Source organism: Lepidochelys kempii, chromosome 10, assembly GCF_965140265.1.
Source record: "Lepidochelys kempii isolate rLepKem1 chromosome 10, rLepKem1.hap2, whole genome shotgun sequence".
Classification (NCBI taxonomy): domain Eukaryota; kingdom Metazoa; phylum Chordata; order Testudines; family Cheloniidae; genus Lepidochelys; species Lepidochelys kempii.
This window is the reverse complement of record NC_133265.1, coordinates 57835545-57846276: the sequence shown is the minus strand read 5'-3', so window position 1 is coordinate 57846276 and position 10732 is coordinate 57835545. Positions and strand designations below refer to the sequence as shown.

At 40.6% G+C, this 10732-nt stretch overlaps 1 protein-coding gene across 1 annotated transcript in view; it reads left to right on the top strand.

The window, feature by feature from the left end:
• The first annotated feature begins 97 nt into the window (after positions 1-97).
• Positions 98-10732, top strand: part of CHRFAM7A (CHRNA7 (exons 5-10) and FAM7A (exons A-E) fusion) — a 117385-nt gene continuing 106750 nt past the window's right edge. Inside the window, exon 1 of the mRNA XM_073303721.1 lies at positions 98-439. The gene's annotated coding sequence lies outside the window, so the exon portion shown is untranslated. The remainder of the gene's footprint in view (positions 440-10732) is intronic.

Genomic DNA, 10732 nt, shown 5'->3' with positions numbered 1-10732 from the left:
TGTGTGACGGGTTTGATTGCATGAGAGTATAAGTCACTGACCAAATAATTAGTGCCTGAAAGGTGTCAAGGCCTGTTCAGGGATTCATTCTCAGTTCATGTTGTAAGTCCCTGAATATCATCTGTAAAGGTAACCAGGTTCATAACAGGGAGATTTCTCTTTAAGACATCTATAGAGAGGTGGGAGGAATGAGTTGTCTGTATCATTGTTGCTAAGCAGATACAGATTTAGCATTCCACACCCAGAAGTTTCTGGAATTGGGTGTGGTAGTCTTGAGCATGCTCAGTAGGTTCCCTGTTGCTGGACTCAGACTCCATTGAGGGCAAGAGGTCAGGACAGCTGTTTTGCAAAAGGGTGTCTGCCTGGGTTAGGAGAAGATGAGTCCCAGGAACAGAAGGGAGGCTATTTCCCCCCCCTTACTCAGAAGCATTTACAGCAGGTTAGTGATATTGGCAATGTTAATTACAGAAAGGGGAAATTGGGAGAGAATAGTTATAAAAATGTGCTTAGTATTTAGGCTTTATTGAATGCTTGTAAGTTGCTGCCTGCATTAATCTCGTGTATAACATCTATAGCACATACAGTAAGGTAGTGTTTGAACATTTGCACTATAAGCCTCTGTAACTGTAAATCACTAGACAGGAAAGAAGCATTAACTGGTGGGAAACTGTAGTCTCCAACAGGTGTTATGTCCTGCCTGACAAGGCTAATCAATGCCAGACAAACTAGGATGGAACATCAGAAAACAAGACTTTGTTGATTGCTCTCTTCCACCCACTGTGAAAAGATGTGCAACTGAATTCCTCTTTTTGACTAAGTTCGTACCTTGAAGCAGAAGGGTGGAAGAAATAAGAAGCCCTAACAAGAAAAAACTATCTATTATGCTGCTTAGACTCTGAGGGGCAAGGATTACGAAGTATAAAGAAAACATCCCCATTGTTTAGTCTGGGTTAGCCTTAATGGGCACACAGAGCTTTCTTATTATAGAAGCTTCTATTACTTTTTGAAACTTAAAACTGGAACTTGTGTGTGTGTGTGGCTTTAACCTTGTAAATAACTAATTTCCTTTTCTTATATAACAGATCTCTAGATATTTTATTATGGGATTGGCCAAAAGCATTCTTTGGTTTGAGATCTATGGTGCAATTGACTGGTCCTTTGGGACCAGAAGTACTCTGAATGTTACTGTGATCTTTGCTGTAAGAAAGGTTAGCTTACCTGGGTGGTAAGACTGACTGGAATAGCCAAGGGGGCTGTCTCTGACTCCATGTTCAGGCTGTTAGTGCCTAAGCAGTTTATACTTGATAATTGGTTGGTGAAAGAAATTTAACTTCTGAACTCTCAGCCAATTTGGGGTTTGTGCCCTGCTTACAGTCAGTCCTGAGGTTGGTACTCATGCTCTTGAGCCACTGTAGGACAACTTGACAACAAGTGTTAAATTCTACCATGTCAGGAGAATATCTTATTTATAGGGAATTCTCCTGCTAAAATATTTTTTATGAAAAAGTATTTCATTAGTTAATATTTAAATAACTGCTCCCTCAGAATATTGCCAAGTCTCATTGCAGATATTTATAAAGTATTTCCGGTGATTCATTTCAAGGATTTCTATAAAGGCCATGCATTTTCTCAGTTAAAAAACTGAGAAGAAAATCTTGTAGCTCCCAAAGGAAAGTGTTTTCCCTGAAGATAGTAATATTCTCTACCTCCAGGAATCGGTGGATCCTTTGGTTTCTTTTGTAAACAGCAACAGAGCATTCAGGAAGGGAAATGTCTGTTTCCTAAACCTTACAAAAGTCTTTATAAATGTCAGTGAAATGAGGCTGTGCACAGGCAACTGTAGCTTGAAACAATGTAGAAAATTTGATCAATTTAAAAACAAAGAACAGAGTTTCTGACTCTCCATTATTACTAGAGGTGGGTCCAAGCTTCACAGTTCGGTTCTAGATCTGTTTGTGGATTTGGATTCACCCTAAAATTCAAAGCTGTGTGGATCTGGGTTTTTGGAGTGATTCATTGCAGAGCTATTGGACCAGATCCTCAGCTGGGTTATACCCACAGATGAGGAGCTGGCCTAAGGCCATGATATTCAGATCCAGGGCCTGGTTTGAATTCTGAATCTCCCACAAGGTTGTTTGGGGTGTATAAAAGTCCATTTCTAGTTACCATACATGGGGAAAGAAAAGGGCTTCTCTTATAGTCAGATGAGGTGCTTGAAACTGTATTCACAAAATGTCAACTACAGCTGAACTTGTATGGCGTTATTCTGTGGTTCTTTAAGGCCCTCAATCCTGCAGTACCCTTAAGCATGTGTGTAACTTCAAGCAAGTGAGTAGTCCCAGTGGCTTTCAATGGGACTACCTATGTGCTTAGAGTTAAACTCAAACATAAATGTTCGCATGATCAGGGCCTAACTGAGCCAAACTCTCACTGACAGTAGTGATAGTTTTGCTCCATGAGACATTCAGAATGTGGAAAACAGCCTCTTGCTATCTTAAAAATGTAAAGATCTTAATATTAGAAGATAAATAACTACAAACCTCCTATCTCCTACACCCATTGACTTGACAGGACTTTCTTGTAAGTATATACAGTACAAGGTTACACTGGAAAGGTGGGGTGGAGCTTACTTTGCAGCCTAGGAGACAGGATCTTCAGAAACAGTGTTCTGTGGAATATTTTATCGTATTTTCTTTTAAGCCTCCTTCATTTGAATTCAGCTGACTTTCCCCAAAGGCAAACTCTCCAGGAGCATCTGGCGTAAAAAAGATGCTCAAAGAGGAGAAAAATTAAAAATCTAGTTGGCTCTTTTTCCCCAACCTGATTTGGGACTCTATCTATCTTGGGTATTTATCTGACCCCCCCCTTACTGTCGCATTTGAGTGCCTCACAGTCTTTTTAATGTACTTATCTTCACAATATCCTTGTACCAAAAAGATTATTAGCAAGCTGGCTGATATTTGGGATTTCTGGTTCATGAGAAATTCAGACATTTTATAGTTTTTCATTCTGAATTGGAACAAACCATTTTTTTTTGACCCCCCAAGAATTTTTTGAAAATCTCAAATTTATTTTGGAAACATCAGCACATACTGTTTCTAAAATGGCTGTTTCTGAAATGCAATATGCTCATGGAACCTGCAGCTGCTGACTGAAATTGAAATTCTTGTCAGTTTCATCACTGCTCATACCCTCAGTCTAGGTGCCTAGCTGTGTCTACATGCCAAGCAGAAACCTGCAGCAGCATGTCTCAGAGCTTGGATATAAGATCTGGGCTTGTGCTATGGTGCTAGGAATAGCTATGTAGACATTCGGGCTCTGGCTCTGAACCCTAGTGTGGGGTGGGCTTCAGATCATGGCAGTGTGATACATAAATCATAACCAAACTGCTACAAACAAGAAAAGGAGAGAGAACAAACCTACAACAATTCAGAAGATGCTAGAGATACGGATGTCTCAACAGAATGGTTCAACTCCAAACCAGTTTGCCAGTGATCAAAATGTGCTACTGCACCACTGCTGTCCAGTGACCTATTTGAATGCAGCTAAAGCTGCCAAATTATGTGAGTTCCACATTTAACCCCCCCCCCCACACACACCCCCGCAATCCTAATGGAATTGGAACTAATTTAACATCCTTCTCGGCTAGTTAAGTCCAAAGCAGACTCTGCAGACTTACAATGGGATTTCACAAAACTGGGTGACTGGGCACCAAAATGGCAGATGAAATTCAGTGTTGATAAATGCAAAATAATGCACATTAGAAAACACAGTTCCCACTAGACATACAAAATGATGAGGTCCAAATTAGCTGTTACCACTCAAGAAAGATAGTTTGTGGACAGTTCTCTGAGCAGATATTTTCAGTGTGCAGCAACACTCAAAAAAGCTAACACGTTGTTAGGAACCATTAAGAAAGAGATAGATAGATATAGTTGCATTATTTTGTCCGTCTATGATATGCTCCTCCCTTGAACACTGCGTGTGATTCTGGTCACCCTGTCTCATAAGAAGATATATTAGAACTGGAAAAGATAAAGAGAAGGGCAACAAAAATGATTAAGGGTATGGAACAGCTCCCATATGAGGAGAGGACTTGGGACTGCTTGGGACTTTTCACTTAGAAAAAGAGACGCCTAAGGGGAGGGATATAATAGAGGTCTCTAAAATGAATGGTGTGGCAAAAGTGAATAGGAAAGTGTTATGTGGAGGGGGTAAATGACATAAGAACAGAGGTTACCCAATGAAATTAATAGGCATCAGGTTAAAAACAAACAAAGGAAGTTCTACATCATACAGTGCACGGGCAATCTGTGGAATTTGTTGCCAGGGGTATTTTGAAGGCAAAAACTATAACTGGGCTAAAAAAAATTAGATATATTCATGAAGGACAGGTCTATCCGTGGCTATTAGCCAAGATGACCAGGGATGCAACCCCATGCTCTGGGGTTGTCAGAAGCCTCTAACTGCCAGAAGCTGGGAGTGGATGATGGGATGGATCACTTTATAATTATTCTGTTTTGTTCGTTCCTCTAAAGCAGCTGGCATTGGCCATTGTTGAAAGACAGGATCCTGGGCTAGATGGACCACTGGTCTGACCCAGCATAGCCATTCTTATGTCTTAACTGAAGCCATATTTACAATGGACCTGCATATCAGAAAACTTGTGCTATCATTGCTTTATGACCTACTGTGGGTATGTCTACATTGCAGTCAAAGGCATGACTGCACCTGGGGTAGACTTACCTGTGCCAGCTTTAATCTAGCTCGTGTGGCTAAAAATAGCAGTGAAGCCATGGTAACATAGGCTTCAGCCGGGTCTAGGAATGTGAGTACATACCTAGGGGGACTGGATGGGCTCATACAACCTGCACTGAAACTTGTGTGCTGTGGCTTCACTTCTATTTTTAGCTGTGCCTGCTAGATTAAAGCTAATGCAGGCATGTCTGTTTTGAGCTGCAATCACACCTTTTGATTGCAGGATAGATACAACCAGCCTCTTTGGTTTGAGGTCTCCAGATTCCAGGGCGCGCTCTCAAGTACACTTCACAAGTACTAAATCACTTTAAACACTAAAAATTAAGATAAATACACACATGATAAAGCCTTAGTGTAAAATTTTCAAAACCACCCAAATAACTTAAGAGCCTAAGTCCCATTTTAAAAACTAATTTAAACACGAAGGGGAAGATTTCAAAGGCACTAAAGTGTTCAAATTACTTCTGAAAATGGGACTTAGGCTCTTAAGTGTTTTGACTGCTTTTGAAAATTTTACCCTAACTCCCATTGAAAATCAATGGGAGTTTGGTGCCTCCTGCTTGCACCTTTGAAAAACATTCCCTTTAGGCACCTAAAACCCATAGACATTCAATAATACTTAGGATACTAAATGCCTAAGTCACGTTTGGCTCCTACGTTATTTTGATCTAGTCTCAACCTTAAACTTTAGGTCAACATAGGTATGTTTTTCACACCCCTGAGCAATGCAGCTATGCCGACCTAACCCCCAGTGTAGATGGAACTTGTTTGATGGAAGAAGCATTCTTCTGTTTACCTAGATACCATCACTTGGGGAAGTGTTGCTTCTGCAGCAACAGAAAAACTCCTTCCATCTCTGTAGGTTGTCTCTATGATGTAGGATTATGTTGGCATAGCTACAAGGCTATAGCTATTCGGGTATAGTCCCTGTACCATAGACAAGCCCTTAGTCACCTCTGAAATATTTACCTTTAGTAACTATATTTAATCTACTGTTCAACAAGTAAAAAATAAAATAAAATGCTATCAGTGTCAGTACCACAGAGGATGAATAAGGAAATTAATTGACTTAAATGTCCAAAGCCATCGGAGCTACTCACACACTACAATCATAGTCTGATATTAGAGATGTTACTGTTGCCATTGATCTGCCATATCATCTTCTTAATTAAATGGGAATTCAGAATAGGAGTTCTAAAAAGAATTTCCATCATAAAAAGATAGCTTAGCATTAAAACTATTAAAGAAGTCAATGGCATTTTTTATTTAGGCATTCCCAGAGGATTCATTAGGAACAATAGCTTCAATTATGAATTAAGATTTTATTTTTGTGAATCAGTAAATGTAGGAACATTATTTTAATAAGGTGACAGATTCTGTGTATTTTCCAGTTGCATATAAGGAGGTAGTGATAAACAAATCTCTGTAAGTTCAGCTTCATTCACATAAGCCTATGTATTCAAACTTTTATGGTTGAAAAATCAACCTTGGAACTCTTACGAGAACAGGCTTTCTAGTGAGTTGCTTTCTCTTGCTTTCAGCCAGTCTGGGAACATCATGATATTTCCCATGTTCTTTCAATATTTTTAATGAAACTCTATTGATATTGAATTACAAAATGGATAAATCTGGCTTGTTGTGTCTCTGCTGTCAAGAAATGCAGAGCAGACACAAATTCAAACAAACCGTGTGAATCAAGCTTCTCTCTGAATTCACAAGAGGTTGCAGGTTACACTGATCTGAGTTTGAGGCAAATGTTTTCATCAGTTTTTATTTTATTTTAACCAGATCATCTGTCCTTGATCTCATGTCTAGTAATTAAAATGGCAAGAGCTCTGAAATTCCTCCTGCTGAAGAAACTCTAAAATAAACAACCCATAAGCACCTTCAAGCCTGAAAATCTACACTGAATTAAATTTAAAACTCAGAGTAAAAATATGCTCTCCAGGATCCCTGCCTCTTTCCCTAATTCTCCCTTCCTTTCCCTGTTTCAATTAACTTCTCTCCCACAGAAAAAGGGAAGTTCTAGCATTAATCTGTCCATAGTAACTATGCAAAGTTACCTTGTTTTTTTTGAATAAACCGTTTGAAGAAACTCTCCTTGAGGGACATAGGATTCAGTCATGAGTAACAAAATCTTTCAGTAGGAATTAAAAAAACAAGAGCACTTTTGCTAGGGTAGCCACCATTTTTTAAAGCAAAGCCCCATGTGTTGTTGAGCAGCCTTTCCTTTGGGAACGCCTATGTAATTTCATTGCGCCCTACCAGATGGCCCATAAACGTACTTGCTCACATCCTTATGTTGGGATTATCATTATTGTTATATTTGTATTATTCTAGGTTCTAGGAGCCCCACTCATGGATCGGGCCCCATTGTGATAGATTCTGTATAAACACAGAACAAATCGCCAGTCCCTTCCTCAAGGAGCTTACACTCTTTGTATAAGACAAGAGACAACCGGGCAGGGGGAGTCGGGTAAGGGATTCAAAAGGAGGGGTGACATAGTCAGAATGGTGGGCTACATAAATGATCTTTGCAGCAGCGGTACTTTGAATGGATATAAGTAGGGCCTGGTTGCATATGTCAAGGCTGGAGACAAGGATGTTGCAGTATTTGAGTTGCAAGTTGATGAGCACCTTACTCCACTAGTGGTTCCATTGACTTCAATGGGACTACTTGTGCACTAAAATCCCAATTCAGTAAAGCATTTGTCCAGGGGCGGACAAATTTTTTGGCCTGAAGGCCGCATCGGGTTTTGGAAATTGTATGGAAGGCTGGTTAGGGGAGGCTGTGCCTGTCGGTCCCCCGGAACCCCTGCCCACATTCAACCCCCCTGTTCCCCACCCCCTATCCATGCCCCCCGCTCCGCACCCTGCCCCCTGACCACCACCCCAAACCCTCCTGCCCCTTTACTGCCAGCCACACCACCATGCAGCACAGAGCACCGGGTCAGGCCGGGCTCTGCAGCTGCGCTGCTCCACGAGCTCGCAGCCCTGCCGCCTAGAGCACTGTGCTGGCGGTGCAGTGAGTTGAGGCTGCGGGGGGGCTGGGGGCTAGCCTCCTGGGCCAGGACCTCAGGGGCTGGATAGGAGGGTCCCGCAGGCTGGATGTGGCCCAAGAGCCTTAGTTTGCCCACCTCTGATTTAGGCACATGCATAATTTTAAGTGTCTGCTTGCGTCCCATTAAAGTCGAAGGGACTTAAGAACATGCTTAAATGTTTTTAGGAAAAGGGATGCTTTGCTGAATTGGAACCTGAAGTATTACTCACTTTAAGTAAGAGGAATAGGATTGGGCCTATCTGTAAATTAGCCTTTTGCATATGGGAAAGAGAGAAGATAGTAGAACAGGGAAAAATGAAATATTGCTTAACTGTGCAGTAGACCTTTCCTCTTTCTTTCTTGGATTCTAAGATGGGGTAGGGGATGTGGGAGGAGCAAAAGAGTTCCAGTTTAAGATACACCTGAAGTTTACTGAACCAGCTCATCCAAGAACTAGTGACTACAAAGTACACTGTCATATTCTATACAAGCCTCTCACTAGCTCAGAAGGTATTAACTCTTGGTACTTACATTTAATCACTGTGCATACGCTACTACATATAATTATTTCTCAGGAATCAATACCTCTCAGAGCCTATCCTGATTTGGTTTTCCTCTGGCATGTTAATAAACAATATTTACTGCCTGTGAGTCAGAACCTCAGCAACACTTCCTGTAAAGGGAGCCACACATGGCTCTTCTCCCTAGGAAAAGAAATGATAAACTAAAAAATGAATAACCAATTTATTTGAGCATGAGCTTTCGTGAGCTACAGCTCACTTCATCAGATGTTTACCGTGGAAACTGCAGCAGACTTTATATACACACAGAAATCATGAAACAATACCTCCTCCCACCCCACTGTCCTGCTGGTAATAGCTTATCTAAAGTGATCAACAGGTGGGCCATTTCCAGCACAAATCCAGGTTTTCTCACCCTCCACCCCCCCACACAAATTCACTCTCCTGCTGGTGCTAGCCCATCCAAAGTGACAACTCTTTACATAATCAAGTCGGGCTATTTCCTGCATAGATCAAGGAAATAGCCCGACTTGATTATGTAAAGAGTTGTCACTTTGGATGGGCTAGCACCAGCAGGAGAGTGAATTTGTGTGGGGGGGTGGAGGGTGAGAAAACCTGGATTTGTGCTGGAAATGGCCCACCTGTTGATCACTTTAGATAAGCTATTACCAGCAGGACAGTGGGGTGGGAGGAGGTATTGTTTCATGATTTCTGTGTGTATATAAAGTCTGCTGCAGTTTCCACGGTAAACATCTGATGAAGTGAGCTGTAGCTCACGAAAGCTCATGCTCAAATAAATTGGTTAGTCTCTAAGGTGCCACAAGTACTCCTTTTCTTTTTGCGAATACAGACTAACACGGCTGTTCCTCTGAAACCTAAAAAATGAATAGTTTTATTGGAAGCGGAGACATGTTGCCATATATATATATATATATATTTGCTTTACCATAATTAGCAGAGCTACTTGCACTCTTCCGCTTCGTGATTCATGCAGTTGACACCTGCCACAGGCAACCCCCCACATGTTGCCTAGCTCAGTCAAGGTCAAAGACAGCCTGCCTATCTTTACTAAGAAGAATCAGGGTAAAATCAAATCCCTGTCACTTCAACACATGTAGCAATATCAGAAGTCGAGTTGGGAGAGGACCACCTCCTCCTAATGTGGTTGGACATTTCTGGATGGTGCTCGGAGACAGTCGATGCTTTCTATTGGCTACATTTGACATTGTTTTTCGAGTGTCAAAATAAAATCTCACTAATCTAATACATGTAGAGAAATCTATCCTTCCTTGCAAGAGTAAAAAGAGTGGGCCAAATCTTGCTCTTCTTACTCCGACAACCAACAACAGAATTTGCCTGAATACATACACGATAGCTGCTTTTTATTTTACTATCAAACTAATTAACTACATGTGGTCAAAAAGATGCAGAGAAATGAATGAGCGGGGAGCAAAAATGAGAGAAAAGCTGAACCAACTAACTGAACAGGACAAGAGACAACTGCAGGTGTTGATATTCCTGTTTTTGGCTTTTTGATTAAAGCAAACTGCTTAAACACCAATTGTTTACCTCTAACATCAAAGGACCTTTTGAATATACTTTTAAAAATTAAAAATTCCAAATACAGAATGCATTATAAAATACTAGTGGGCCTAGACAGCTTTGATGTGAGTCACAGATCACCTGACAGTGTTGTTATGATTTAAAATTAAAGTACTTGAATTCATTTCCAACAACAGACTGGCCACAGTAGGTTAATTTTCTCTGCTGCATTTTGTCATATTGTAATGACTACTGAACCTGTATTTCATGTATGTATGTGACATTTTATTGCTACAGTAGCTTTGGGTTTGGTTTTCCAAGGCCAAAAACAGATGTGATTAACCACCAATTCCTGTTTTAATAGTAAACTAAATCTCTGTTTCAATTCAGTAGTTTCATTATGGCCGATTACTGACATGCTAAATTGCAGATACTATCCTACTGAAATGCTATGAGCTGTCAGGCCTGATCCTGTTTCCACTGAAGTCAAGGAGAATGTTGCTATATTAGTCAACGGAAACTGGATCAGGCCTGTGGTGTTTTACATCTTCACTTTTTACTGAGTATCATCTATCCCTGTAACTTTGGAGAAAATTTGCTTTAAAATATCATATTTTGCATATTAAGTTAATTAGGGGAGTTGTATTTCATTGTCCGTGACCCTAGTTTGAACATACCATGGAAAACACCTCTATCACAAACTTCTTATTTTTAGGAAAGAATTTTCAGACTGAAAACTTAAGGTGACAGGAGAAAACAGCTTGCGAGCTAGAATCCTTACAGGTATTTTGACAGCTAAAACGTTCTGACAGCTAGCTAAAATGAGTTAACTACTTTTATATTTCAAATGTTCCAAGAGACAGTCTGCTAG